Source organism: Lactuca virosa, chromosome 9, assembly GCF_052849685.1.
Source record: "Lactuca virosa cultivar CGN04683 chromosome 9, Lactuca_virosa_CGN04683_v6, whole genome shotgun sequence".
In the NCBI taxonomy this organism is placed as follows: Eukaryota; Viridiplantae; Streptophyta; class Magnoliopsida; order Asterales; family Asteraceae; genus Lactuca; species Lactuca virosa.
Genome location: NC_136434.1, coordinates 195439089 through 195446718, shown reverse-complemented (window position 1 = coordinate 195446718; position 7630 = coordinate 195439089).

The following is a 7630-nucleotide window of genomic DNA, read 5'->3' as shown; positions in this document are numbered from 1 at the left end:
ACTCGTAGTACCTGTTTCCCTGATCGCGCATATATAAAGAACGTCCAAAACGGAGTTCGTATGCAAAAGATACGACCGTTTTAAGAAAACAAACCGATATAACACTGACTTTATCTTATTTCATAAACCGTTGAGGCACTTGCACACCTTAGATGGAAATTCTGAGAGCGTTTGTGGACTCAGACTACGGTCTAATATTTTATTTACTACTCGAAATATTTTTAGTAAAAATATTTATAAAAATCAGAAAGATCAGACAGACGTTTCAGACCAATTAGACACGAAACTTTAAACGCAAATTCCAGGAGTTCTACAACTCGAAAAATTTATCCGTTTGGCTTTTAGAATCCTTGAATTAAAATCTATCAATCGGCATTATCGAAAAAATTACCCGACGTCGAGAATTGGACACGTGAAATGAGACCTGTTTTTAAGACTTAATGGGATATTATACTCTTGGTAAAATAAAAAGAAAAAAATATTAATAATAAGGAACAAAGTGCAGCATTTAGGTACCTCTCTCTCTCTCTCTCTCTCTCTCTCTCTCTCTCTTCAAACTTGTCATCTTCTTGTACCCAATGCCCACCTCCCTTTGACTGATTATAAAAAGTAGGGACGGACGCATGATTTCGTAGTAGGTGTTGCCGGTGGCATATTTTTCCTTTTACGTAGTGGTATAATAATAGAAAAAACGAAAAATTCAATTTTTTTTACATAGTATCCAAAAAAAAGAGAGGTTGCCAGTGCCACTATGGGCACCATAGTGGAACCGTCCCTGATAAAAAAGAAATTCATTTACATTAATTCACAGCGACTACATCACCACCATTGCCACTTTACTCCACCACAATACCACCATTGCACCACCACTGACCCACCGTAAACCACCACCATTGGCCACCCTTTTTGTCAACCAACGACCACCATTCCCTATCCTGTCGCAACAATCAATCAACACACCTATTGGTTGCTGTTGTGACCATTGAACACCACCCGCCGCCACCTAGCCACCAGAGAAAACCACCCACAACCAACGAAGCAGCTGAATGCAGCCGGAGAAACCTCCTGCCGCACACCACCACCGACTACCCTTACAGTGACAGAGCTTGGACATTGTTTTTGGGGGGGGGGGTGGAAGTATAATATATATGAAAATCGGAGAGCAGGGGGGCCACAACATAAATTTTATATTTTTAGGCTAAATATGTATAAAATCTAAAGAGTAAGGACTATTTGTGAAAAAAAAAATCAGGGGGGGGCCACAGCCCCCCCTTGTCCTAAGCAAGCTCCGTCTATGTACCCTTCCATCGTCGTTTGTTGCTGCTACTGCTGCTGACAATCTCCAGCCGCCGCCACCGCCACCGTTCGCTGTTGCTGCCATCGGTAAGCCACCTCCACCCTCAAAGTTTTGATTGTGTATCCCGTGCATCCGATCGAAGACAAGATCGATTCCCTTGAAAAAAAAATTATTCTTCCCTGGCTCATACCTGTATTTGCGATCGGAAGAAGAAGTTTGAACTGTTCAAACTTACGTTCCATTTATTTAATTTTAACCCTAGAATTTGATGACTCTTACGAAGTTGACCCCTCCTTTAAAATAGTCATACAATTAAGCCTAAATCACATTTAAAATATCCAAAAACAACCCCTCCACCAGAAAACCTAACAAATTAAGTCCTAAAAACCAAAATCAGTTTCAAATGAAGTCGGTTGAATTTTGGTTAAACTCATTAAAAGAAAAATCATAGTACTCCACGAGATAAGAACTTTGAGAGGAAAAAGGTCAAAAACGAAGTTCGTATGATGAAGATACGATTTTTAGAAAATTATAAAATACGGGATAAAATAAAAGTCAAAGTTTGACGACGCAACCTTAAGGAAAGTTGTAGTACACAATGATAGCTACACAACTATATAAAGAGGGTAAGAAACAAGATTCATACAAGGAAGATATGAATTTTTTTAAAAGATGAAGTGGTTCGCGTGAAGTGCACACCATGCCTGTATAATCTCTTCCTAGTTTTAAGCAATGATATTATGCCTAATCCTTATACTACCCGATATACTAGGAAAGGATTATACATAGTTGTTATGCTGGTCATTTTGCCTAGGATAACATAGTACTTAGAAGTTATGATAGCACAGTTTTAGGATAGGTATTGTACTTAGGTGTTACTCTGTCCTAATATCCTGTTATATAAATTATCATAATTAGTATATATATATATATATATATATATATATATATATATATATATATATATATATATATATATAAAGTGATAACTATGGAAGAAAATGTAAAGATAGACAATGTACTTAATTGTACCATAACCTATCAAACAAAATCTATAAACGATAATATATATATATATATATATATATATATATATATATATATATATATATATATATATATATATATATATATATATATATATATATATATATATATATATATATATATATCAGTGTTGCAGAAATCGGCCTAATCGGCCGATTAATCGCTAATCGGACTTCCACCGATGATATTTATTGCTAATCGGTCACTATAATCGGGTTTGGTCAACACATGTCAAAGTCAGAATTAATCAGACCTAATCGGACCAAATCAAACTTAATCGGACCTAATCGGGTTTGGTCAACGCAGGTCAAAGTCGGACCTAATCGGCCCTAATCGGACCTAATCGCCGATTAATCACTTTTTTGTAAGATTAAAATTAGATTTATAAATTTTTGAATAATTTTCTTAATAATTAATGGTCCCCGATTAATCTCCGCCTAGCCGATTAATCCCTAATCGCTAGTCCACCGATTAGCGGCCGATTAGCGATTTCTACAACCATGATATATATATATATATATATATATATATATATATATATATATATATATATATATATATATGATTAAGGATATATGAATGATTATGATATCAAAGAAGATTTAGTAATGAAAAAGATAAAATGATAATCATACTTAAGATTAGGCACACACGTGTTAGTGAGTTGTTGTTATTCATCTTGTAGCCTGATTAAATTCGGCTAAACCTCGAACCTATAATCGTTAATCTTGCGAGAGCCATAAAGATATGTATAGATCTATACGCGGATGACACCACCACATGCAATTGCTAACTACAATCCTACCAGGATAACTTTCTTAAGTATAAAAGTAATATTTTCGACATCCGATGAAGTGTCGTGTTGGTGTTATTTATCGGTCCACAACGTCGATTATAGGGGCTCATGGTAATGTTGTTTGGGAAATCTTAACCTAACTGCCTAGAGGGACGCCTTCAACAGTTGTATGATACGATTGATTTGATATAAATTATAAAATTTAAGGATTTGTACTATATACTAAAAGAAACAAAAGATTTCGGAAGAAAGAATATTTAATAAAATTAGGATAGATAGTCCTAAGGATAAGATTCAGTAAAAGAAAATAGGATTATTAGATTTAGAAGTCGTTGGAAATAAGGAACTCCTGAAAGATAAATATATTCACAAACAATAATCCTAAAAGTTTTAAAAGAATTTTATCGATATTTGTAAAACTTGTGACCAACCAATCTAACATTATCCTGCACACCCAATTCATGAGATCCATGAAAACCACCGGTGCATTGGTGAACTCAAATGCCATCACCATGAACTTGTTGATGGGTTTTGAGCATTCTAACACTCTTATGGTGTACATGCAATCCTAGAAACCTAGGATCTATGTTTTCTCTAATATACATGCAAATTTGATTTCCAAGGTTTACATCCTAACTAGCATGTTATGGGGAACTTGTTATACAAAAATCAAGTAGAATAACATACCTTTTAGTTGCTTGGATTCCTTGATGACTTTGTGAGCCTAGCACCCCAAATGTGATGCCTCAAATGCTTCACACAACACCACAATACTTGGAATAACTTGAGAGAAGTTCACTATGACACAAAATCGACTTGCCCTCTAGTTCTTACACTTAGTGCCGATTTTAGAAGCTTTTGTGGTCCTTTTATAGTTGTGTCACAATTAGGGTTACACCATGTAAACCCTAATTGACATGGCTTTTCATTTCCCAGGATCCATGGGTTTATAACCCCCATGGAGTATCCATGGAGCACCTTATGGGTTTTAGCCCAACTCCATAAACCATGGATCATTAGCCCACTATATAAGAATGAATGATTTACACAATCAACCCATATATTTAATTAGTCTCCTTTTGATCACCAAATTAATTCTAAATTAATTCTTGACCAATACTAATTAAATAGTATTTTTAATATATTAGAACTTATAATATATTAATAAACCTTAAGTGTCCTTTTTCTCATTTTTGTCTATCCAAGTGTTGCAATGCCATGCAACCCAAATGGACCATGCCGGGTCGGGTCAAGTACATACCAAATATAGTTATGGACTTAGACACTATATCCAGCACGTGTAATGTCTATAACAAATCCTAAAGTAGATCTTCTAAATATCCTTGTCTTTGACTCTCATATGGTGATACCAAGACCTCAAATCAATCTTGTAAACTGCACGTCATTCATAGTCCCAAACAGGCTCAGCCAATCCATACTCATAATGAAATGTATCTCTCCAAGAGAATAGAAACGAGATCGATGGAAAACTACATGCTGAACATCTCCAAGACGCATCTCCGATAAACCCTCGATGCTCTAATGGTGCAATCATCAACAATCTCCACCACCAGAGGGTGGTCTAATGCTCCTAGAGTGATAACAAAGCTCTTGCCGAATGCAAGAGACACAGCGACCTACTAGCACCTGAATGAAAAAGAATAAGAGCAAGCATAACATTTACTAGGAACATACCTAATAAAAAACATAACAATAAGAACATAAAAGGAAAGCAACATAGAATAAATAAATGAATACATACTGACAACGACTTCCAATGTTGCTCTCACCTTCTCTTCTGTCAACTAGAAAGTGCGAATCTTCTCCACAAGAGCCTCCATGCTGACTGGATGACCATCAGCCATCCTCTAGGTGGCTAAAGTAGGTGCTCATGCTGCTTCACTAGATAAAATCGGACAATCGGCCTTTTGTGTCTAATCTGATTATAGTGGAAACATATCAGTGCCCTTGCTTATAGTCTCTACTAAAGTGTCCTGTCGGGCCTCACTTGAAACAACCCGACCCAGTCATACGGTAAGCTCCTTCGTGCGACCTACCACACTTGCAACATTGGCCCCAAGCCTCTTTTCCCCCAAAATGTGAATCAAAATTCTTGAGTTTCTTAGCTGGCACCACTATATGTTGAACCTTGGCGCCTTCCTCTTCTCATGAAACTCCAACTCAATCTCTCTTTTTTGGGTCGCATCAATCATCTACTCAAGATTTGTACAAGTTGTCATAATGACGAATTCCCTGATGTCAGTTCTCAGCATGTCATGATACCTTGTCATCTTCATTACCTCATCTGTAGTATACTGTGGGACCAGTAGTGCCCTCTCCCTAAACCAAGTTGTGATCTTCTCCATAGTCTTCGTAGTCTGCGTGAGAGCCAACAACTCTCGATCTAGCTGCTTCACCTTAATTGTTGGTACATACTTTTCCCTGAACCTGCTTGTAACGACCCAAAAATCAAGGGTAAAAATTTCATTTTTAATATAGCGAAAACATTGATGGCATTTATTTCAAACATTTCAAATCATCATTAAGTAAAACATTTATCAGAGTTCATCCCATAATCATTCGTTGCGGAAATCATAGGTGTGTGCACTGCGATCAATCTGATCCCTTCTTTTCCAAATTGATGATACCTGAAACCAAAACTGTAAACCATAAGCACGAAGCTTAGTGAGTTCCCCAGAGCATACCCCACACACAATCCACATAATACATATCATATTAGCTATAAAAGCTACATATGTCACATAGGCCATATCAATCACATACTCCAAGCATATAATCATATAAGGAAGCCGTGGAAACCCTCCAAGGTATTACTGTTGGATTAATGTCTAAGTCCATAACTATATTTGGTATGTACTTGACCCGACCCGACATGGTCCATTTGGGTTGCACTTCACCGGCACAATTTATATGGATAGTCTTTTGAGAATAATATATTTATGATTTATATTAATATATTATAAGTTCTAATATATTAATATGGAATCATATTATTTAATTAGTATTGATCAAGAATTAATTTAGAATTAATTAAGTGATAAAAAAGAACTAATTAAATATGGACTCTTATATATATGGAATGGGCCAAGTTCATTTAGGTTGGGCTAAGCTTTCATGGATGGTCCATGGAGCTTTTAACCCATGGATCCTATGTAAATGAAAGGTCATGGGTATTAGGGTTTACATGGATGTAACCCTAATCCTCCATAATATATAAAGGGGTCCTTGACTCACAAAATTGGCACAAGTGTGTGAAAATAAGAGTGGGCCGATTTTAGTGTGCATACATATTCTCTCAAGTTCTTCCAAGGTGTTTTGGTGATTTGTGATTCCATTTGAGGCTTCCACACTATTGGGGCTAAGCTCTTAAACCTTGAAGACATCAAGCTACATCAAAAGGTATGTCATCTAACTAGAACTTTGTAGTATAGGTGCTTCATAATATGCTAGTTAGGATGAAACCTTGGAATAGTTAATATTTGCATGTATAATAGAGAAAACATAGATCCAAGGTTTATAGGGTTGCATGTACACCATAGGAGTGTTAGAATGCTTAAAACCCAACAGTGGTATCAAAGCCATGGGTTGTTTTCTGTTATATTGATGCAAATGTTTTATTTTCAAGTTGAAAAAAAAGGAAAAAAAACATGACCTTTGTCAAATTTTAAGATAATTACTTGTTTTTGTGAAAGACTAATTATTTGTAAAATTTGAATCATTTGCTATATGAGTTGAATTAGGTCAAATTTAGTAAAAGATAAAATGATATGATTATTTTATTAGTTTTAAAAGTTTGATCTAAAGAGTTTTTTGAAACCTCCATAAGTTATGGATATGAAAATGTTTTAAAAAAAAATTGATTCAAAGTTTTTTATGGAGTTACAAAACTTGGTCTTAATGTTTTAAAGAATTCCATAACTTGTTCTTAAGTTATGGAACATGAAAAGTTTCATCATAAAACAAGTATTTAACTCCATAAGTTATGGAATCCAAAAGTTTTCAAGAGTTACAAAACTTGCCCTCAAGTTTTGGAATTTGGAAAAAAAATTTTTATGATAAAAAAAAAGAATTGAATTCTAAAACTCTTGGGTTCATAACTTAAACAATTAATTAAATGGTTTTAATTTTGAATTTAATAATTGGAATTATGATGTTTTATTGAATAATTCAATTAACTCTTATGGACTTTATTAATAGATAATTAAAGTGTTTAATTAAAAGAGAATTAATAATTCCATAATGACATGGTTTAAATTTAATTAAATTAAGAGTATAGTTTAATTAATAGATTAAACCACCAAGTATTTTAAATGTCTAAAATACACCCTTATACTATTATAATATTAAATGTTTAATATATTATATGTATAAGAGCAAGTCGTCTTACCATTAGTAGGCCTCATTCACGATGCCGGTCTATAAGGGGGGTATAAGGTTACTGCCTATAAAATGACAGTTTAATGGGTGTC